General features: G+C 40.2%; 1 long non-coding RNA gene across 2 annotated transcripts in view; it reads right to left on the bottom strand.

Annotated features, from left to right (window-relative positions):
• The window catches only part of LOC148223224 (uncharacterized), an 81499-nt gene extending 73229 nt beyond the window's left edge, over positions 1-8270 (bottom strand). The window contains exon 1 of one of the 2 annotated variants that reach the window (XR_015804709.1): positions 8184-8270. This is a non-coding gene — a long non-coding RNA (uncharacterized LOC148223224). Of the gene's footprint in view, positions 1-2436; positions 2597-8183 lie in introns of those variants that run through there. The other variant, XR_015804710.1, reaches the window with a different exon arrangement.
• Between the last annotated feature and the right edge of the window lie 16003 nt (positions 8271-24273).

The following is a 24273-nucleotide window of genomic DNA, read 5'->3' as shown; positions in this document are numbered from 1 at the left end:
CTCCATTTCATATTTTTTATGAACTGCCAAGAGGTCAACTAATTGTTCTCAATGTGTCCTGATCCCCACTTTAATTGATAAATTTTCAAGCAAGCACTTAGAGTGTTTCTGTCATTCTGTCCTGTTCTCTGGAAGATGTTTCCCAAGGAATACACAAAGCCACTTCATCGTCCTGTCAGTTCATCTGCTGAAATATTTTTCAGGTATCTGATACAAAAAATATCCACAACAGATAAATTGTCAGACCATGACTTATCCTTCTGCCAAATATTCTTAGATTCTGTTTTGTTGTTCGTATGTTTTCTATAATTTTATTTTTCTCATTAAATTATAATGAACAATTTTTTTTTGGTTCCATATTCTTATACTATAGTCACAAAATCCTGCCTTAAGGCTAAAATGTATGACGACTGTGATAATACCACGTAATGATCACGAGTGCATGAAATGCTCCATACCATACATTCTCTGTGCACCTGTGATCTTGCCATGGGAATATCAGACCAGTGCCAGCATTTCACATGCTGCTTGTATTTGATGTTCCAGCTGTGTTTTTCATGACAGCTGGACTGTTCAGAAAGCATTTCTGACAGACAATGCTAAAATATTCACTGGTCTCTTGACCTAATCTAAACTCACATTTGCAAATTGCTTTCTTCCTTCTTAATTCCAAATGTCAGGGACAAAATAGTAGGTGTATGCCACCTTAATATTTGCTATGCTACTTCTCTCAAAATACTGGAATTATGATGTATGTGCATTTCTAAATTATACTCCAATTATCTGCAGTTAAATTAGGAATCTGTATAGTGCTATAATACCAGCCTGCTGACATATAAAATCTACTTCCTGCAAATATTTGATTTTCAGAGCAGTGTGATACAATTGAAGATTTTCCTAAAATATGAGAAACCGTGATTTTCCTGATCTTGGGCCTATATATAGAAGAGCTTTGTGAAAAGGATGCCAATTAGACTTCTGGGCAGGTACTGCTGAAGATGAAGCTTTGTAGCAGCTCAGAAGCATGTTCCTGCTACATGATTTCTTGTTCAATGCTTGTCTGAGATCTCAGTAAGTCTCATATGTATTTTGGTATCACTGTTTTTCAATCAATGAAACCATTTATATCAAAGGATTTCTCCAAAAGCAGACTTTATGATCTGACTGAGACTGGCATAAGCAATGAAGACAACCTATTTCATTGATGATCTCCTGAGTTCTGTTGTAATTATGAAAGAATAGTCATGATCTATGAATCCGCTTTGAAAGTGAATATTTCAGTTTCATTTGCTTGGATTTCTGCTTGGTTTTGTTTATTTTTTGTCTTTTTGGTGTATTTTAGGAAATAAAATGAAAAAATGATATCCCAAAGTGTGAACAGAGTTTTAGTAGAATACTTGAAAACATGCATAAATATAAGCTCATAAATACTGTTGTGTGACATTCCTGAAGTTCTCGTGTGGTGAAGTATATACTCATAAATCAGGGTCAAATAGAAGTTTATAAGACCTGAAGAACTAGACTAGGTGTCAAAAGTTCATAATCTAATTTGTCACATGAACAGAGGCAGTTACTGGAACCCTGTTCTTCTTTTACACTGATCTTATTCCTACTGAAGTCAAAGTGGGATTTATTTAGATTAATCCACCATAAGCTGAATTGGGCACTTTTACCCATATGCAGATAAACAGTGAGACAGTGATGTTCTCTGTTTAGTTGTAAAGGATGGTTGCAGGAGTTGAAAAAGATATATTCAGTTAAATCCTTTTTAGGTGACTTACATTTTCAAATTCTTGTTCTAGCCTCAATTTCTCTGTTGCATGAGTCAGTGGACACATCAATAAATCAACAAATATATAAACCTATGATGTTCTTAATAGAATGTAAATTGATAAAATAGACAAATACAGAACAAACTTCAGACATTAATCACCGAGATATTAGTGAGTGGTTTGCAGTTTCTAATTCTAAAATGGAGTTATTATTTTATTGAAAACATCCTTAAGGAGTAAAGAATGAATAGCATTCCTCCACTGTAATGCTGGAACCTTAGATGTGTAGTACACACCAGAAAGGTGTGCTTTATCAATCTGATTTCCCTATGACCACCTTGCCACGGTGGTGAACTGATTGCTGATCAAATTACCAGATCAGCACTGCCTTGGCCCCATCATGCTTTCAGGTTCAAACCCGAAATGCAGACGGGTTATGCCTTATTTCCATCCTTTTTGACAGGCAGTGACGCACTGTGTCACTGTACTCTGTCAGCATCCCATTCTTGGTGCCACAGATTGCGTGGGACCGTGTCGCTGTGCCTGACAGGCAGAGCTTTGATGGTGCCTTTAGACCAACGAATAATCTGGCACAGCCAAATGAAGGGTGTGGTCTGTCACCTGCGGGCTATTAGGAATTACATTCTGTTCGCACAATTCCAACCTCCAGGCTGCTTCCCTCTGTTAAAGCATATCGGCAGATTCCGGCAGGTTTTTGTGTTCCGTGACATAGGACGGGCAGCTGGGACACAGCAAGTGCTTTAAGCACGATGGCAGTGTGGCCGGTGACTGCCTTCCCCATCTGACAGGGACAAATCGCTTCGTGCGCCGGAGCGCTCCTCGGGAGCCGCGGCCACAAACGCGGCCACCGTGTGGCCACTCCGCGCTCCGCTGCTGCTGCTGCTGCTGCAATTGCTGCTATTGCTGCTGGTACTGCTGCTGCTGCTGCTGCTGCTATTGCTGCTGCTATTGCTGCTGCTGCTGCGGGCACAGCCGTGCACAGCCCAGCACTGCCTGCTCCTCACAACGGTGTGCCTGGCTTCAACACAATCACTCCCCCTGACTCGTTCCAAAACAAAGTTTATCACTGGGTTCTGCTGGGACATACAGGTCCAGGTCCTTGCTTGATATAAATCAGTGTAGTAGTCTGTAAATCAATAGAGCTACATCAATATACACCAGCTGTGGGAGCCATTAGATTTACACCAGCAGAAGATCTGCTCTGAACTGCTGCATTTTTTCTGCACATAAGCAAGATGAAACTTAAAAGAGATCAAAGAAGTTTTTCAAGACATTAGAAATCTAAACTTCTTTATTGATGACTAGTTATTGTAGAGATACTTTAAAGTGAAATTTCCCCATAGACTTTGTTGGGACAAGTACTAACAGAACTGATAGAGAAAAGAAAGAGAAATATGCAAAATCATAGCCACTAGTTCCATGCTTTTCCCTTTTCTGAGGAAAAACTGAAATGCCCAAAGAGCTCTAAAGATGATCAAATGTAAAGAATAGTTTACATTTGAGGAATGACAGAAATAACTAGGACTCAGGCCTCAAAAAGAGGCGATGTCTGCAGGATCATGAGTAGGTCAGGGAAAATCAGTGAAAAATTATTGTTCACTGTTTTATAAAACATAAAATTTGGACAAATCTAAATAAATGCTCTAGTGTATGTTCTGAACAAAGAGCAGATAGCATTTTGCAGGATGGTTTTGCACAGCTCATGCTACAGAAGGATGTGCATTCCACAAAATTCTTTTGACAAATACAGGAACAAAACTACACAAAGACTGTCAAACACCAAGACATTGTCTCTGAGCCAGGAAGTTTCTGAGATGCAGATTAGGGGAAATCTGGAAAGACACAGTGAGAAAACATTCTCCTTGTCTTGATTATACACTGTATACTCTTTCTCAAGTATCTGTCACAAGCCCTGCTTGGACAGTGGGTGTTGAGGTGATGGAGCACAGTGTGACCGGCTGTGCCTGTCCCCATGCTCGTGGTGTTTATGGTCTCATGTGGCTGATCTCTGACAGAAGCACAACACCTCATGAAATGTGTCTGGAGGCTCTTCTGTGGCTGTCAACATCAGCAAACTCAAATTTCTCACAATGGTTAATCCATAGAGGGTAGTGAATACTCTCCTTATTTCTAAAAAAAGTTCTTAAAAAATTTGCTACACTTGAGGTGACAATAATGGTGTAGCTCAATAGGCAGAAAGAATCTGAATCCTCAGCACCATAAAGAAGAGTAGTTTCATAAAATAACAGATAAAGAACAAAAGCAAGCTATAAAAATAGATCATTAATGTTTCATGACTGAGGGAAACTGCTAACAAGTACTAAATGTAGGAAAGTCAGGAAACAAACAATAATTTCTACATCAATATTTAATCAGAAAATTTATCTTAGTTGTTGTTTCCTCCCATTATTTTTATTATTTGGGGTGAGTGCTGCTTGTGGAATATCTATTGAATCAAACATTTCTGTGGTAGTGTGGTACTGATATGTAATGTCATAGTGAACAGTGGTTTGAAGGGCAAGTAGGGTTAATTTTCTCATATGCAATGATTTCTAAAGTGAAAGCAAGAAGGAAGGCCAGATTTGTAGTTCTGACAGTTGTTTTAGGGCTACTTGTTTCATAGTATCTTATTATGTCTCATTTTGTTAAGAAACCCCATAGCAACCATAAAACAATAGTGAGTTGTTTGGGTTTTTATTTTTTTGCCTTTTGCTACTGAGATACCACAGCTATTTATCTTCTCGCTTGCGAGAATCACAGTTTTTAATGGCTTTATGCTGGCAACGTTATAAGGAAGAACTTTGAAGCATGTTTTGAAAATAGAAAAGGTCAAAGAGTAAACATTTCCAAAAGTACTGCAGTAATTAGGGAACCTAACTTCCTTCAGCCTTTAATTAAATTCTTAATTTTATCTTCAGAGTTTTGCCAAGATTAAATAAAAAAATATGTTTGAGCGCAGGCTTGAACCAGATCATCTGAACTCCTCTGTTTCTCATGGGATTCATGCTAAGCATTTGGGCCCTCCAAAGAATAAGGATTTCCATTTCTGGAAACATCAAATTCCTGGGCAAAACCTCTTTTAAGTTAGACTGTGTTTTGAATTGGGCTTTTTTAGCAGTTTCTGTTCTATCAGGAACATAATTCGTTCCCTCCATTTACCCCTTCTGCTCCAGATCTATAAAAAGCATGACCACATTCAGTTGTGTGCATGCTTCACACGTGGGAGAACTGGCCCAGCCCTGGAATTTCAGCTTTACAGTATCAGATCTGACCTGTGATTCCCCAGCTCTGAGTGCCCTGCCCCGGTCACAGTCTGTGGGATTGGCACAGACCCTCAAAGGGAGCAGCAGGCCAGGTCACAAGGAATGCTGCGAGGGAATGGAGGAATTACCCCACTCATGCTGTGGTCCACCTTGGTTCAGCAACAGGTTAAGAACCCCCTAAGGCATATTTATTTTTGTTAGCTGATGTATTGAATTGAAATGAAGGAGTCAGCTTGTTTCCTTCTGAATTTAGAAGCATTTGAAATGTGATTGTTTTTTTCCCAATAATAAGCTGAGGAATGGACAGTGGGATCCTGCAAGGGAGGTTTTTCTCACCAAGATCTAATGTTGATGTGTATACACCTTGCTAAAAGGGAAGTGAAATGTACTCAAGCCAAACAAGTGCAGTTTTTTCACCAGACTCATAAACTTCCTGCATCTACAGTCACTCCTATCCTATCCTGAGCTCAGGCTTCCATGAGACTGAGCTGTTGGTAACTACACTGGCTGGTGATATTCACAGAATGATGATGATGATAAAATGAAAGAAATTACACATTATTTTTGCAGAAGGGTAATTTATAGGAGAATAAGTGTGCTAGAATAAAAAAAAATACACCAAAAAAGAGAACACTTTTCCTTTGCTTTCCTTGATGTCTTTGTTATATGCTAGGTTCAAAAGTGGTGAGTTGCCTGAAATGCAAACCCAAGCAAACAGTAATTTTGCTGACTACAACCATGTGTATTCTAATAAATTATGGCCTGTGCAACTAACAGCTGCTTCTACAGCTCCCAAATTGTGTTTATTTTTTAAACTTTAAAGCCCCTAGTTTTTTCTCTCAATTTTCTTTTCTTCTGCTCTTGCAGAATAGCAGAGAAAAATGTTCCAGAGAAATTTGACAAGAGCTAAAAAAAGGGAAAGGCAGAAAATAAATAAAAGGAGTTAGAAAGATAGCTGACAGCTCACTGCTCCTATAGGGAAACTTCACTTTTTATTAGAAATGTGTTCATGTACTTTATGGTCACTTGAGCTGAGTGCTGAATTAGTATCTGGACAAGAAAAAAAAGATATGCACCACAAGACATTCTGTTACTGTGCTATGAATGGTTCCAAAATACTCTCAACCATTTTTCATTAGTGTTTCATAGGGAGCAAGGCAACAGTTATCCCAATAAGTCCTGGGTATTTCTAGTTAGGAATATTAACACTGTAAGGGAGCCTGCTGTAGCAAGCAGTACTAACGATGCATTAAACCCTCCAACTCTAAGGTGAGAAAGTATTATAAATCACTGCTTAGTCAACTTGGTCATTTGATTAAAAATTAAATTTCTCAGTAAAAGAAGTCTGGAAAAATTAAAGATTTCTTTAACCAACAGGTGCATATTTGGACATCATAACTGACACAACATACACCAGAGTATGCTGAAAACCCTGTAGTCCTGAAGTACCAGAGAATGAGTGCTTAAAAATCAGAACTGAAAGGGAACAATAAAAAATAAGGAGTTTGCACTATAATTTTCATGACCCTGATCAGCTTTCTGGAACTTTCTGCCTGCATAGACTGCCATCAGATATTGCACAGGCACAAAACTTTCTTCCTAAGAGCAAACAGCACTCACCACCTGGGTTTTCTGACCAGAACTGTTCTGTCTGATTACTCAAAAGCTGAAAGATGCTGCAAGGCACAAAGCTAGCTGGAGACTGGCCGGTGGTCACAGAGCCGGTGCCATGTCCCCTACACGTGGCTGGATGCTGTCTGCAGACAAGCTTGTCTTCTCCAAGCAAATCTGGGAGGGATCCCCGGAGGTGCTCAGGAGAGCAGAGAAGCAGGAGCTACTCTGGCTGGGGAGCAAGGAAGGATTCAGGCTGGGGAGGGGAGATGTTCTCACCATGCCCCAGCACTCCTACCCGTCAGGCTGGTGGGCAGGGAACAGCAGAGCGATCCCGGCATTTGGCGAGTCAAAAGCTGAGCCTGTAGCCAGTGAAAGGGGAGGAAAGGGGGAGTGGGGAATGATCCTCGCAAGCGGTGCTCAGCCACATCTGTGCAGCATTAGTCAGTGATAGCACTAAAGGCAGCGCTGCCTAAATAATGGGATGGTGGGAGTGTCAAAGACAATTACAGTGTCCACTGCAGGCAGGCAGGCAGTGCTAATGCAGGAGCTTTAGTGCTCTTAGCCACCCTGGGAAAATCTGCATTAGAAAACACACAGAGCACCAGCAGCAACTGCAGAGAGAAATGGAGCCCCATCAAAGCAGAACAAAAATACCCAGAGCAGTGGCCAACTGCAGGGTGCAAGGCAAGAGCAAGCACGAAGTAGTATAATCTATATAGTGCTGCCTCCAGGTGATAACACAAACCAGACAAGAACGGGAACAGGAGACGAGGCCCACAGAAAGGACAGAAAAAAGGGCTTCATAACAACGTGGGAAGATTATTACCATCCTGCAAATAACGGAAACTATTCGCATCAAATTATGGGGGATGGCAAAGAAGATAATAGCAGTTAACTCAACAACTACCTGATAAGTGATCCGTAATAGGATGTTATTAGATGTCCCTGACACACTGTAAATTATGCAATGATAAAGGAGGCTGTTCCAAATCTTTAATTGTGCAATTTACATTTTGTTTTTACAATAGCTATGAACAAAAAATACAACCAACTCAAATAATCAGCATAAAAAAGGAGAAGATATCTTCTTTTTTTCCCCACTGGCTTTGTTGCATCAAAATAGATTCCTGCCTTTTTAATCAGTATTTCCATTTAAAATGACATTCCAAAAATCTGTTTAGAAAGGTAGCAAAACAGTATCTCCCCACTACTAGAATAACTTTCAGCAAAGGAAAACAAAACCTTTCAACATTATTTGCATCTCTCATCAACTACCTGTCTCTGCACAACAGGTAAATCATCATTAGTTCTGTTATACAAATGGTTAAACTTCTAATCAGAAAAGGATTGAGACTGGCCCCAAACAAAGCAGAGAAATTTCTCCAGTTGCTGAATATCTGCAGTTATAGCAACTAGAAGTGGCATGAGAAGTGCTCAGTTTTCTGAAAAATTGTGCCTGTCAGGAGCCCAGGGCAGAAGCTACAGTGAGCTGCTCTGACCTGTGGGTTCTTACCTGCTGCTGGCTCCTCCCATGGGCACCATCAGGCCCACGACCCCAAACAGGATTAGCTGGTGCCATCCTGTCCTTTCCAGATGCTGCTTGCACTTATGTTACTTCTTCAGTATCTGCAGTAGATCTTAAGAGGCTTTTATTGACTTGTCAGAGAATTTCCTGTCAAAAAATCTCACATTACTTCCTTCACACTCACTCTAAAAGAACATTCAAACATTCCATAAAATTAGTTCAAGGGAAAGAAAATTATTTTGAAGTAACAAACTCCTCTGTGCAAAAGCTTCCTCAAAAGTTTCCATATTACCATCGTCAATTCAAAACTTTCCAATTTCTGTGTTGATACAAAAAAAATTAATTTTTAATTTTCCGTTTTCCTGCAAATGGAAAGCAATAAAAATCATGACATTTTGTGCAGAAGGAACGCTCTAGTTTGGTTATTTTTAGAGCAACTCCTATGTATATTTTAAACAGAAATCTAGAACAGCAAAGATTGTTTTGAATCCTGACTGCAAAAGGAATAGACCTGACACTAAAGCTTATTTAAGAGCCCCAGGACAACTCTGTGTTCACAGTGAAGGTGCACTGTGTCTTGCTCTGGCAGACTTATTCCTTTTGTGCAATTACTCATATAAGTGTTTTGCTTGTTTGCCTTTTTCTTTTTTTTTTTTTTAATATTTTGTAAAGCACTTCTTTGAGAATAAAACCTCTTAACTTTCTGGGAACAAGCAGCTTCTCTAGAAGTGCTTAGGTTTTAAATAGGAGAAAGCCAGGGGGTGCTCTGTGGGTGCTCTGAAGAAAGGGCTCCATCAGATCTTGCCATCCTCCATGATGACAAAGCTTGTACCTATGTATATACATACACACAATCACACACAGGAAAAATATATTACTTAGGCTTGCAAGAACTGTGATTCTTAATGGAAGTCAATGGAGGACAAGAAGTGCTTGTGAAGTAGCTCTTCACATTTTTAAAACTGGAGCATCTGAAGCACTCACATGCTGTTTTGAATGCTTGGTTTCCACTCTTCATAGAATCTTTTCTGCTTGTGAAAAAAAATAAAATCACATCTCTCTATCCTGATTTCCATTACTTTTCTACACTGAATCCCATCATTTGATGGTGAATAACTGATTATTCCATGCCTACCCCACCAAAACTGCAGCACAGGCTTCCAGGGGTGGAAAAGACCCAGACCAGTTTCCAGCTCTGCCCTGCAAACAGGTGAACGCTGATGCCGAGGTGTGTTTTTCTATAAAGAAATAAATGGACATAAATATTTAAGTCAAAATATTCTGGGACCCTTTCCATTATACATGCCATAGATTTTGTGAAGTGACTTATGAGAAACTAGTAACTTCTGTTGGCATTGAATCCCTTCTGTTATAAAGGCACCAAATACAATCAGAAGACCACAAGTACAGTTTTAGGAAGGTTGTTCCAGTGGCTTATTCTAAAGTAGAAGGAAATGTTCTCCCTTCTATTTCCAAGAAATGCTTTTGGAAAAAAAAAACTACAAACCAAAAACCTAAAAAAAACCCCAAAAAACAACACTCTGAGGAAAGCATGAATTTGCCTTCCTTTATAACTCTGCAAGCCTTGAAAGGTGTCCATCTAGACCCATTGAAAAGCTTAAATGAACACGAGTTCTTCAGTCCTGTTGTGTTTCAAAAGTGCTTTGGATATTTCAAAAGTTTGTTATAAGTCCTATGAGGAACAGCTGAGAGAAGTGGGATTATTTAGCCTGAATAAAATGAGGCTCAGGGAGATTTTATCTCTCTACAACTACCTGAAAGAACTGAGGCGGGTGTTGGTCTCTTCTCCCAAGTAACAAACGATAGAACAAGAGGAAATGGTCTTAAGTTGTACCAAGGGAGGTTTAGATTGGATGCCAGGAAAAATTGCTTCACTGAAACTGTTCTTAAGCACTGGAATAGACTTCCCAGGGAAGTGGTTGAGTCACAATCCCTGGAGGTATTTAAAAGAGGTGGAGATAGGGCACTTGGGGACATGATTTAACAGTAGACTTGGTGTACTGGGTTAACAGCTCGACTCTATGACCTGAAAGGCTTTTTCCAGCCTTAACAATTCTATGAGTCTTTAAAAAAACCCCAAAACCCCCACCACCAACAAAAAAATCCAACAAACAAATGAACAAAAAAGAAAAAAAAACTAAACTAAAAATAACCCAAACAAACAAAAAACCCCAATGATTCTTTAGGTTTTTTTCCTTAATAAGAGCACATTATTAAAAAAGGCTATCAACTTATCTATTATTTCAGGTAGGCTTTGCTTTATATAGTTATTTTCACTTTTGTTCACACTTATTTTCAACACTGTGATAAATGGCAACATGACAGGGAGACAGAGAATTACAATAATTAAAGCTCCATACACAAAAGGCTTGAGCAAGGTGAGATCTGGTACATAAAATGTTGCTGCTTTGTGCTTTGCTCTAATGTCCTGCTCTATCCAGATCACATGAAGGAGAACTTTCGGAGTCACTGAGTATCCTCAGGCTCCTCTCTGCCAAGAGCTGTCTTGAGCCCATCCCTGAGGAGTTGTGAGCCTAGAGAGAGACAGGAGACTTCTAACCCTCACAGCCAGGCTAGGAAATAACCTCCACAACTGCTGTCCAGTAGTCAAGAAATGCAGTAGAGGATTTTTCTCTTTGGTTGTGTTCGGGTAGTTTGTGCTATCTAAACTGTGACACAGCCAGGCATCTGCCTCTGCATCTTCAAAGCACTATGCCAGCATTATATAATTAATTCTCACAAAACTCTTACGAGGATGATGGATTATATATGAATTGTTCCCTACTAATCATAGGAGAAAGGAGGCTTTAAAGCACTTACGCCTTGTACCTATTGATCTTTCTCCGTGAAACCTGTATTATCAGGGCAGTATCTGCATCACTGCATTGCCAAAAAGCTCCAGCCAAGAGCTGTGCCAAGCACAGCCCTGTGCAGTACATTTGGTCAGCTTCTCCCAAAAGACCTTTCAGCTTACAAAGAACAGCGGGTGTGAGGAGACAATTAGAGACAGAAGGTGAAGAAATGGACACACCCTTCACCAAGCTGGTTACCGGGAGAGCCGTGGTTCCCCACAGGTACTGCTTTGTAACAGACCACAAGCCTCTTCCAGGGCTAGATTCTGTCTCAGATTGTTGCTGATGAAGTGCAACAAAGACATCAACAGCAACCCCAGCCTGCACCCTAAGAAAAATAGACTTTCCTGCAGTATTAACATGATAGCCTGAGATATATCCTGAAGCCTGTAAATAGGAGTAGAATTGAGTTGTGCATCATCCTTGATAACAGAAAAAAAACCAATAAAGTGTGAAAAGGCATTTTAAATATTAAAAAGCAAAATATTTTTAAAAGACAGAAAAAACCATGAGGAGAAAATGCCTTAGGGCTTTTTAAGGCTTTTTTTTCCCTCAGATTGCAAATAATTGTTTTATGCAAAATCATAAATCTTATTTCCTTGGCTAACAGACTATTGTTATAATCTTGAATGATCCCTCAGAGGATCCCTGCTCAAGTTCCATTTAGTGTTTTTGGTTTTGCATACTGGTTCATCCTATGTACTATCACAGTACATATCATTCCTGCGATTTCAAGCCTTATTAAAAAAAATCATTTTTATCCAGGACTGTTTTATCTAGGAGAGCTCTTACATACCACTGAAAATGCATGATTATCTCATCCTAACTAAATTGCTCATTTCTCACCAGTAGAAGTTAGACACCTGTCAGCATTTCAATATTACCTCTAACATTTAGACACTTCCCGTAATTATGGAGAATTTTGTTGGTCGTTTATTTTTAACAAATAATAGGTGGAAATTTCTGTCTTTCTGTCATGACTTTTCCATGTGGGATATGAAGTCCATAAAGGAAGGAGGACACATATATGGTAAAAAGGAGATATATTTCACATTCTAATTTATCCAGCAATAATGTTTAGGGGTTTTTTGTAAGTCATAAATATAGGTAAAGACCTCATACTAATGAGTTCAATTCAGTGGAGGTACAGTGGGTCTCAGATCTTTGAAAGAGGCTCTGTGAAAATAATTTTATCCCTGTAGTAATAAACAAATGTATGCCAGTCTCAATGCACACAGCAACACTACTCCAAAACTGACTATAAATGGATTCAGGGAAACCATTCAGGAGAAAAGGGGGGAAAAGTGTTTCCAGTAGAAGATTATGCAGAAGACCTGCAAAGCACAAAATTCTCAAGGTGAGAGTTAAGCTAACAAAAGCCATATAGAGGGATGTGGCAATCCAGTCTGACCTCTATGAATGCTGTGTTTAACAGGGCTTTCTAATAAAGCTACATTTAATGTTTTATTTTGTTTTACTTCTATTTTGCCTTTTTCTATTTTTCTCTTTCATTACTATACCTGACTCTGCATTTTTACTCGGAGGTATTAGCACTAAGGAAGTGTTTCTCTGTAGTGTGGGTTTGTCCCCCATTTGCTATAATTTGTCTGTCAGTTTGGATTCTGCACAAGTGTGACTCCTCTGACTTCCTGAGAAGCTGCCAGAGGAAGCTTAAGATGTCAAGATAAGATGAGAGGTGCTGAGTTGTCAGTGACAGCCATTTAATACTCAGCTGCAGATGGGTAAAGCATCCCCCAGCACTATGAGCCATCTGCATGGAGCACACTACCTGAGACAGCCTCACACCCTTCTGGAGAGGTAATAACTGGCCAAACAGGAAACCCTACCCTGGTTAAAATAACACTTTGTGCCCATACTCACACTGCTGAGTACCACCCAAAGAGCCTTTGCAAGATGGCAAAAGCACTTCATCAAATACAGAGGAGCCACAGCAAATATGCACAGCAAATAGCAAATACATTTCAACACATACAGAGATGAAATATGAAAGCACTAGGCCAGATGAATCTAATCTGTGGTTGCTTCACTGTCATAAAACAGCCATAGATCAAGAAGACGAGGCTGTAGGAGAATCTTGCATAGAAAACTTCGAGCATTTTAGCCATGTGCTTTAGCCCTGCAGCTTTCTATCAGCAGCACTTCCTCCATGCAGCAAGATAGATGGCCTGCCCTCCATTTTTTAAATCAAGGGGAGGCAGTGACAGGTGAAGATAGGGTTGTAAAGATAGTAATAACAAAGCAACATGCAAAGCAATGAAAAAGAGTGAATAGAGAAAATGCTGCTAGTGGGATAAAAGTGTTTCTCCCAAACTGCAGAACAGGAAGCAAAGCTAAAGATAGCAGAGCTCTCACTGGAGCTCTCTAAGCCTGGAGGAGCACTAATGGAAGAGTCAGGAAGCAGAGATAAAACAATGTGGACAGTACAATGGACTTTCAGGGAAGAAGAAGCAATTAAAGGCAACATCTACTTCAAATGCGAAGAAAACACAACAAAACCAACAGACCAAAACAAATCAAAACCAAAACTCACCATTGATGATTTTGATAACCATACGAGATCCAAAAAGGTCATAACAAAGAGCATAATTTGATGGCACATGACCTGGCTGGTCCATGAACTGCTTGTGAAGAAAAAGGATGTGGAGAGAGTGGTGGAAAGAAAGGGAATAAGAAAGCAGAGAAAACTATTCACACAGGAAGAGCAAGAAGGAACAGAGTAGCACAAGAGATTTGTTCAGCCACTTTCTGTCTAGACAAAGGGACAGCAATAACTTTCAACAAGACATGACACCTCCCTGAGATGCAATTGCCGTGACTGCATATCTTCACAACTGCGATTTCAGTCATAATTTCTTTACAAGTGGGAAAATGGCATGGAAGGGAGGCTCTTTATGCTCCAGGCTTCCTGTGCACCTCAGAAAAAAAAGGACCCTACTGAAAGCAGAAAAGTAACATTCAAAGTACATAACAAACATGACTATAACCTACCACTGAGATGCCTTCCTACCTCACCACCCACATGAAAAATGTACGTGCCATTTGAAATGAAATTCCCCTGATATAATTGCAGCTTCTCTTCCAACAGACAAAGAATATATCTGTTTGTTCATTAAAAGACTTTTTAAAAAGTCTCAACAAAGACTTTGTTCTAAATATTGGCACAGTGGGGTATTTGGACCAAATATATTCCTTCCCCCCTGAAAAAAGAACTATCCCAGCATGGCACAATGACAGAAATGACAGAACAGCAAAGCGTAGTGTCAGGGAGATGGAAAGTTTCAAAAGGAAAAATATAAAGGTGCCTCCAGGTTTATCCAAGTCTATTTTTTTCCTTGAGAATTGTAATTACTCAAGAGTACAAGATTTCTTCTTGATTGTCTGCAGGGGGTTTTAAGGGCTTTTTTTCCTTACCCTTCTTGACAGCACCTCCCGCTGACATCAGAGCGACAGTCATTCCACCTTCCTAGTAATGTCAATGAAAAACTTACCAAATACATTTTTTACATTGTATAGCTCATCTGGACTTTAACAGAGAAATCTGCAGCCAGTAGAAAGCTCAAGGACTTCACAATGATTATGCAATCCCCTGTTCCATTAAAATAACTGCTTATCTTCAGAAAAGTATTTACTAGAGAAGGAAAGCATGTAGTTTACTCTTTCAGCAGACTGAAAGCCAAACAGTAGAGAGCTTGTGGCTAGATGCTGATCTTTTTTGCATTCAGGGTATTCTGGAATTGAGGGATGTTTGCTGCCCATCACTCTGGTGTAAGAAAATTGGGCCCCATTCTTGGGGTGAGAGAAAAGCTCACTAAATAAGCTGGCCAAAAAGCCATTGAAGTCAGAGCAGTGATTTTCAATGCCTTTGTTGGAGTTTACTTCAGACTCAAGACCCCTCTGATATTCAGGGGATCCCTTGTTCAACACTTACTGAGAAGAATGCCATATGATGCCCTCTCACCCTAAATCTCTTGCTATAAAAAAGGCAAATCTTTTCTTTTTTTAAGTGTCCTTCTCACCTCTGCTTTACAGTTTATGCTTCATGGTTTGACATCACAGATTATGGGATGCAATAAAGTGCAGTTCTCTTTAGGGCTAGATAGCAAGATATCACTCTTTGATTTCAAATGTTGTTGTCCTTGTAGAATGAGATCTATGGAGAGATGGGTATGTACAACACTATTCTCCTAACAGGATTATTCCCAGTAAATAATCTATCATCTACACTTTAGGAAGAGCTTATGAAAGGGAAAAAGAGAGAAAAAAAAAAAAAAGAAAAAAAAAGAGAAAGAAAAAGAACTGTGAAGATTAGCACAGAATTTTAAAAAATCCATTTGCTCCATGTCCTTTTCATTTTGCTTCATGTCCCCTTTATTCAGTATTATCTTCCCTTGTATCAGTGTAAGACAAGATAACACAAAGGTCCCAGAGCTAAACACTCCCATTTCTCCAGGTAACTTAAAATTATATAAAACCTTTAGAATTTGAATACTGCATCTCATTTTAGCACCATATGACATCCAGCTGAAGTAAGTGAGCATTAAAATCAGTTGGAGCTACATATGGTTCCATTAGGGGATGCTTAACCCAGAAAGTTTAAGCAGTAGTTTTCAAAATAGTAGTTCCCAAAGGCAATAAGGCATATTCAGCAGATTTGGGAATGAAACAATTCTCAGGGAAAAAAAAAATCTTAGGTACCAGAAGCATAAACTAGAGTCATGGAATATCACCTAACAACCTCAAAATCACAGATTAACCTTGACCTTTCATTTCTATCATCTTTGAGGTGATAAAAAAGATAAAGATTTCACCTAGGTATAGTCAAGTATCTGATCTTTCATTAAGCATCATCCCTTTTCTCCTGAAACTGACCAATAATACAAATCTTAAGAAACACATTTTCTAATTCAGAACAAAAATTATTCTTACACGGTCCATTCTTTAATTTCAAAATACTAAAAATCTTAAAAGCTGGGTTGTAGTTTAGCTGAAATCCCTAACTGGAATTGGTATCACTTTTTGTGAGATACCTCAATAGTACACTCATCTCAAGTGAAGCAGTGTCAGCAGACAACTGTATCCACTTAACCAAATGGATGTATCAGTAATGTTAATCCACAGAATGCATCTCCAGTGACATGGGTTTGTGGTAAATGAATTAACCCTTCATCCTCCTGAGCTCTTGGTGATTATTTCCTTTTCTGGTATTGTGACTTTTGCTCACTGCCATGCTGGCAGAGTGCTAATTGTGTAATCCTTGACCTATGGTAATACTGTGATTCCACAACCTTCCCAGTGGGGTCAGAACTACAGAACGTGTAGCCATGGATAGGGAGGAAGGTAGCTGTTTCTCAAAGGCTCATGATCTAAATAGACAAAAAAGTGGATTAAAAAAGAATGAAAGTGGAGGATAATGATTATAGCTGGTTGTAGTCACTGCTCAGCCTTCGTCAAGGGGAACCTGGTGGACAGAATAGAATAGATCATGTTCATCCCTGGCACAGCTTCCCTAGATTTTATACTGGGGAGTAATTTCACTCAGATCACACGTTCATATATCTTTGTCTGACAGCCTTTCAAAGCTTTATTAATCAGTGTTTCATGCAAACAGTAAAAGCATTGAAGCTGGAATTATGTGATCATTGTCATAAAGTGAACAATATATTGCATCTTGTTTATCCATCTGTTATAATTGCACTATGGGAATTAAGTTGCTTGTAATAAATTCAATTACATAAGTGGTACAAACACACGTAGATGTCAATACATACTACTCATTTCCACATTTGTTTCTTCATATTAGACAATGTTAAAGGTTTTTAAAGAGCACAGCTGAGTGACCTTCTTATCACTGTTGAGATTCTCTGCTGCCTAGATCTGCCTGCAATGAACATCTTAACCCTGAAGATGGAGAAACAAAGTCAAATGTCTCTGCTGTATTTTGCTGCCTATTCAGATAGGATTAGAGTTGTATGCTGTTGCCACAGATGGCTATAATTCTCTTGAGTTGTTACATTTATGAAACTGATTTTCAGACTGGAGAGATAATATGGGACAATGAATCCAATTAAGAAAACGAAGAGAACCTGGGCTAGTCTCTTAGCTCTGCCACCCTCTTTCTGTGGCTTGATCCTGCCTTTTGACACTGGATACATCTCTGCAACCCTTGAAAGTGAGTCTGAATCTAGGCTCAAGCTCAAACTTAGCTCATATTCACACTGTGTGGATGACCCGTTAAACTCTGGGTTTAGGTGAACTCCAGGGCACTGTTTACTGCACTTCACCCCTTGGTCTTCAGCCCTGCATACAGCCAAGAAAGCTCCCTTCATGCAGGCTCAGTGAAATTTGGACTACTAGTACACATTTTCTGCCTGAACCTCAACTGATTCAACACACAACTAGGAAGTGAACAGAGGTTTGGCCTCCTGGGATTCCTGCTCCTTAATGGGAACATGATGGGTCTTGTTTGCTCTAGTTTAAATCCTGAGCATAAAAATTCTCAACAGTGAGTTTGATTTTCTTCCTTAACTTGGAATTTACAACACCATCCACTATAACTGCCCTTATAACAAGCAAAAAACTGAGAGTCAGAAAAAAAAAGAAAAAAGTGCATCAAGTAGGACTTCTAATTTTGGCTTAGTTTTGATAGTGGTTGCTCAAATCACTAATGCTATTTTTTATACTAAAGCAAAATACATTGATTTCTAGAGAACCCCAGAATATCCACCCTTGTACTTAGTTACAACATGTTAATATTCTCATGTTGTCAGGAGATCTTTAGCGAGTAGGAGGGATTCATTAACTCCAGTGCAATCTGCAATCCAGACTGGCAGAAAGCAGAGGCTCCCTATACCTCAAGCTGGCTGCAGTCAGAAGTAAGATGAGCGTGTCTGACTCAGGCCTACACATTACTGTATAATCATCTCTCTCTCACCGAGTTAAAATCACTTTGCTTTGAAAAGACAGTGGTAGGTCTACACGGAACTGTTTCATTTTGATGCAAATGCATTCACTTCCTAGAGGAAATAAACATTTTTAGTCAGTAGGTAGGAAATAAATGGATCTCCTAGTGAGGGGTGAGTTTACCTTGTTTGATTTCCTGTTTTACACAGATTTCTATGTGTTTGTATATACTTATGTAAAAATATATGTGTATATATGCATGTGCGTATACAGATATACACACACATACACAACATAAATAAATGGGAATTTTCATAGTTTAGGCCAGATTAACTTTCAGCTCAGCCCTTGGCAAGTATGCTGTCCAGAAGCAGGTCAGTGATGCTGTGACTAAAGAACTTCTATTAATCTCGTTTTCTGTTCCATGTCCTTTAATGTCTGCATCAAAGAAATTGCAGCATCAGCTTTTAGGAAGGCAGGTTTCTGCAAAAACATGGGTCCAAGATTCTGAATATCCTGTTCCTGTGCTGAGAATGGAGCAACACAGTGCTTAGGAGCTGCTCATTCCCACAGGATTGAATTTAGAAATACTGATGGCTTTTGAGACAAGGTGTATTCATTTCTTCCTCTTTTTCAAGGGAGTCTAAATTACCATCTTTCCTTTCATTATTCTCAGTTGACTCCTTCTGTATGATAATTGCAGCAAGGTTAAAAATGACCTAATGATTGCATTAGCTTCCACACAACTTTCCTCTTTTCATTCCTCTCTGACCTCTATCCACAATGAGAGATTAGTGAAGGACAGGCAGAAAAATAAAGAGAATGTCTGAATATAGGTTGTCATATCCAGCCCAGATGTTGCTAATAATAATTTTCTGAGTGCAAGCACTGGATGAGCCATTTGTCACGAATGATTTATTTGATGAAATTAGCTCTCTTTTTCACTCCTTGCAAAATTCCTCAGTAGAATCATGGAGACATTCAAAGTTGTTTGTTATGCATATAGGCCCAGGTGATTGTTTCTCTCCTAGAGCATGAAACTATGGATTAGAGGTAGACTGAGGTAGCAAATGTTCAATGGAGGCTAATGATTTTGGATGCTTCTCCTTTTAGCTGTCTTTTCTGAACAGGCAGATCATGGCACTTAGCAAGTAAAGGCCCAAATCATTCTGAAAAAAATGCCCCTTAAGGGATACCTTGGTTGTTCATGCAAAATCGCTGATTGCTTCTGAAAATCTATCCCAGTGTCTATTCATTATATGTCATTACTCACATCAGTGATATGGCAGACACTATAATTCGTTGACTGAATGACTGAATTTCTGCAAAATGGAGACTTGATAGCCACCATTGAGTGACAAGTAAAGCTGTCTTCTTTATGTAGAGAAAAAGGCATTCATACAGAAAACATTCCTCCCTTCCAACTCGGTAGTCTGAACTGGGATGCCTATCAAATAGAGATTTTTGCTAAATGCTTCCCCAGCTTCTGTAATTTCTTTTGGTCTTGTTTGCATTCAAGTTTCTAAGTATTGTGAGACAGATGCTGGGCTTTGACCTCAGCTGGGAGACTCATAGACCTTGTTTCCACTAGTTAGCCAGCTGCACTCCAAGGATTACATCCATGCTGTGACACCTAACTGTCCAGGGACCTTTTAGGGGCTTCTTCATTCTAATTTGTATGGCTTCAGAACAAGGGGAAAAAATTGTGTTACTTAGTTTGTGTATGAGTTCTTTTGTCAGGGCTGACTGTGGGGGAATGGGGTTTGCAGTTATGCCAACACCTCCTGAAGCCCATCTCTTCATTGGACACTGGTGGAAAGCTGGTTCTGGGACAAAAACTGCACCAGGATTATACAGCATTTCAGTAAAAAAACAGTACTGCTCAGGGAGACAATGGTGACTGGCCCAGCTGTGACTCATTCCAGCTCTGCAACCCACAATGTCACTGGAATTCCACCAGGGAGGAGTGTGTCCCAAATAAGGCCTGTTTCAGTCCCTAGGTAATTTGTAGCCATAGCCATTTGTACTATTATTTACTCAGGTTATTGATCTTTTAAGACCGGTAACTGTATCTGGCCATGATTGACACAAGTGTCTTCATAGGCAGACGAGATAATGTAATGAAAGCAATAATACCAGCAGACAGTGGTAAAATAATGGGGGAGAAGGCGAGGGGGAGGAAGGGGCGATTTTAGTTCTTTGTCTTCCAATAATCGCTGCACAACTTGACATCTGATTTCTTTTACCTAATCTCAGCGTGCATCTCAAAAATGCTACTGGCCATCAGATTATCCCAGCAGATCATTAAATTTTCCTATCCTCCAGACTTAGGTATGCTGTGGATCTATCCAAGGATAATGAGCAGCCTGCTGTTGCACTCACCTGGTTGGGGTCGGTGTGTTTTATGAAAACTTCCCACATATTCTCTTTAATGAATGAGTCCTTTCTATTTATAGGAGAATACTCAAAAGGAAAAAGAAACAAATGACCTTTACGTGTTTTTTTATGTGACCTTTAAGTTTTTTGATGTGAAACATATTTTTCAGACAAATTCTTAGTATCAACAGGAAACGGCAATATGTGATCCCAAAGCCATGTCCAATTAAATTTGCATATATGTAATGCTATTCTGCTTCCATGAACGCCGTACAGTCGGGGTCAGAGATAAAACTTCCAGCTGCAATTACCCAAACAGCTGGATTGTTTGTATTCATGGGCTAAACTGCTATTGCTTCTAGTGCCAAACTCTACATGGATTATAGCAGTAGTAATGCTGTAGGAAAGACTGACTCTAGGTAAGAAAACAAGTTTATCTGATCACAGATAAACTTTCCTCCTCAGATAAACATTTAAATAAAAAAAACTTTACCTTTCAAAATGCAAAAATGTTTCCCCTAACTTCCCTGGTAGCAGCCAGCTTTTCCTGCTCTTCCTTGTGTGTTCACGTCCTTCCTTTGCTCTCCTATTCATTAATTCCCACAAATGGTTCCTCAGCTCAAACAACAAGGCTCCAGACTTGTAGAATAGACTTGAGGACACTGAGGCTAAAAATCTTAAATGCTCAATTTCAGCAATTTGTGGCTTGCATTGTAAAACCAGTAAGGCTGTGATGGGACCAGCTATTGGTGTAATGCTGTTTGTCTTCCTCTTCCCATCACCAGGTCATGCACTGCCTGTGTCCTGGGCAGCATTAACAGGGGCACTCAGCTGCCATTGGGGTGCAGACAGTAAGGACCTGATTTCTTTTCCCATATTAGGCTTTCTCACCCAGAACTAATGCAGCCATTTAGTACAGCCCCAGATGACCCAATGATGATTGGCATTGTCTCTGAAATTATGATCACTGTGACTGCACGTTCTGAACAGGTGCTAGACATTTGGATATTTCTCCTCCTGCCACATGAACAAGAGGAGGTATTGGTGTGTTTCCCTTGTTTAACAAGCGTGGACTGAACATCGAGTGACTGGCAGAAGGGTATAAATGAAATTTATCAAAGAAGAGGCAGACATGGAAAGGAAAGATATCGGGGTCTTCACTGCTAAGGTCAGTTTTGCTTTCATTGAGGAGAAGAAAATGTGCCACAGTGAATGCAAGAGCTAGAAAGGAGTTAGAAAGCTGGTGAGTTAGAGAGGACTAATAACTATAGGTGTAATAAAGCCTCCACTCATAGCCAAGGCTTTGAAACACCTTCAGTGGCAATCTTAATCATGATTTGAATAACATCCAGATACACTAAAACTAAATAAACAACTGAGTTTTCCCAAAATCACGGGTACTCAGATCTGTAATTGATGATGAGCCGCAGTTTTTGTCTGAACAGCTTTAATAGTAATTAATAAATTTACTCTAATAAAAATCTTGCTGGCAAAAAGCCCTTAAACATGACATTATTTACATAATTTCTTGCAACAAACAGCTGTGTAGCCCTCCACTCTGGTCATAACTTCTCAGTTGTAGTGCTCCTGCACCCAAACATTCACAAATCTTAAGGCAATGCCTGGCATTTATGATACAAAGGAGATTATGGAAGAGGTGTGTCACACAAGGGTGATTTGAAAAACAGTATTATAACTGGGGTTCAGATTCTGCAGTCAGATCCATATTGGTGACCACTGGGATGCATTGCAGGATGGGGCTCATATTTACTGATAGCTTTTAATTAGTCTGCATAATTCATTTCCACATCTGTTTTCCTATAAACAAGCCACTAATTAGTTCTGTGAGTCAGTTAAAAAGTGTGTACCAATGTGCCAGAGAGTTTAAAGAGACACTGAAAATATTTGAAACACAGTCAATTTAATTTTAATTATTTTAAAAAGGAAAGCATGAAACACCCCTCCCCATTTTTAATTTCCTTCATTTGAACTCCTCTAATTTCAGAATACATAACTGCAAGGCTGTGAGTGTGTCAAAGACTTGTGTCTCCAGAGAAAATCCACTCTGGTTTAAGATTTTTGATATATTCTACTGCTTAACTTTACTCAAGTGGTAGCTGTGGAAGCACTGCTAGCACTTTTAAAACTTGATCACTCACCTGAAAAAGTCAAGTTAATAGCATAATTTTCTCGGCACTCCAGCCTCCTGGCCTAATGCAACAAAGTAATATAATTCTTAGTTCCTGGGCCAGAGTCTTATACATGATTGGTATGGAGAAGATGAGATGTTTCTGACTAGGATCAGAAAACATGAATAGCAGACTCTCTCTCTCCCCATCTGCCAAGGGAAATGGGCAGAGCTCACTACCTTCAAAAATGGGCCTGCTCAGACACGAGGGTGTCTGTGCTCTTGCACAGAGCTCTCCTGGGTGATCACTTGAATATCTCCACCAGGACCTGTGTAAGGGAAAAGCAGACAATTCATGTAGATCAGTTAGCCTTGGCCTGACTGCCACCCCTAATATCCAAAATCTCATTCTGCTCAGACACAAGTGTAGAGCAACTAGGTCAGGTCTTTGCATGAGCAAAGATGAAACCTTGGTCTGTTCAGATGTGTTAGAAGTCAAAAATTAAACACTTGTAGAGCTCATTAGGCTTTTAAGTTCCTCCTAAGTCTTAGTTTTGTCTGACTAAATCCTTTATTGACTCTGACTGATAGCCTTGGTGCTAGGCAGCTATCCTTCCTGTTTAACCTTGTATCACTTGTGTCACTTGTAACAACAGAAACTGAAATAATAATAAGCTCAATTTTTAAATGTGGACTTTTGCTTTCCAAGCTGACTACCCCTTTAAAGATAAGATGTCCCCCTGACACCTCTCTGATGTTGGTACCTATAGTCTAGTTAGTGCCTAACAGCTAAGCACCATGTATTTTCTCCACCCTCCTTACTTTTTAAAATGAGGCTTACAGCACGCCAGCAATTTAAACTTCCGCTCTCCATTGGCAAGTCAGGATGGCTTAGATGAAAACAGTCTATTTCTTCTGATTATTCCATGCCACTGTGAGGGATTATGCCTGAGCACCAGCGGCTTTCGAGCACCAGCGGCTTCCCCCTCCCCATCCCCAAAGATTTGACCCAAACACGCTCTCCTTGCAGATTACAGCGGAATCGTTAATGCAATTTTGGCCTGACTTTGATGCAGCACTCTATTGATGCGGGGTGACGCCGCAGCAAAGCAGCAAGGTTAGAGCTCAGCAGTGATTAAGCCGGAGTCCCCGGGCTCAGGTGCGCCTTCCCCGCCCGTGTGGCTGCGGGGCGGCGCGGGCGCGGCTCCGAGCGCTCCGGCCAGGGGAGGGCAGGATGATGTTCAGCTCTAGGGTCCCGTACGCCCCCCGGGAAGGTAATCCCGGCCCGTTCAGATGCTGAGCAGTTGGGTAATCAATCAGTCAATCAGTCAGGAAAGCTGATTTTTGCAAGCATCACCCTCGCCAACCGGAAGGGGGGCGGAGACCATGGGTGCGGATCCAGGTCCAGGTCCAGGTCCAGGTCCGGGTCCGGGTCCGCTATCCCGGGGGCCGCCTTCCTCTTCAGGCCGGGGGCGCTAACGAGAGCTCCCTGTGTCTCTTCTGGAAGCCCTGGGGCCACCTCTGATCGCCTTCCGGGAGGGCAGGGAAGCTCTGGACCAGGCTTGACAGAAGAGCGGATAGATCATCAGTCCCGTCCGAGGCTCATGCCCCCTCTCTAGACGTGGGGCTGAGCCTCGGCAGCGGGGCTGGGGCTCGTCGGGCTGTGTCAGCTCTATAAATGCCAGGATATCATGTATATTTTATGTATGTACCTATAACATATGTATTCATAAGCAAACAAACATCTGAGCCGGGGGATCTTTAAAATGTTCCAGCTACA

The sequence above is a fragment of the Sturnus vulgaris genome, chromosome 7 (assembly GCF_052056855.1).
Source record: "Sturnus vulgaris isolate bStuVul1 chromosome 7, bStuVul1.hap1, whole genome shotgun sequence".
NCBI classification, from domain to species: domain Eukaryota; kingdom Metazoa; phylum Chordata; class Aves; order Passeriformes; family Sturnidae; genus Sturnus; species Sturnus vulgaris.
This window is presented reverse-complemented; position numbering and strand designations above follow the sequence as displayed.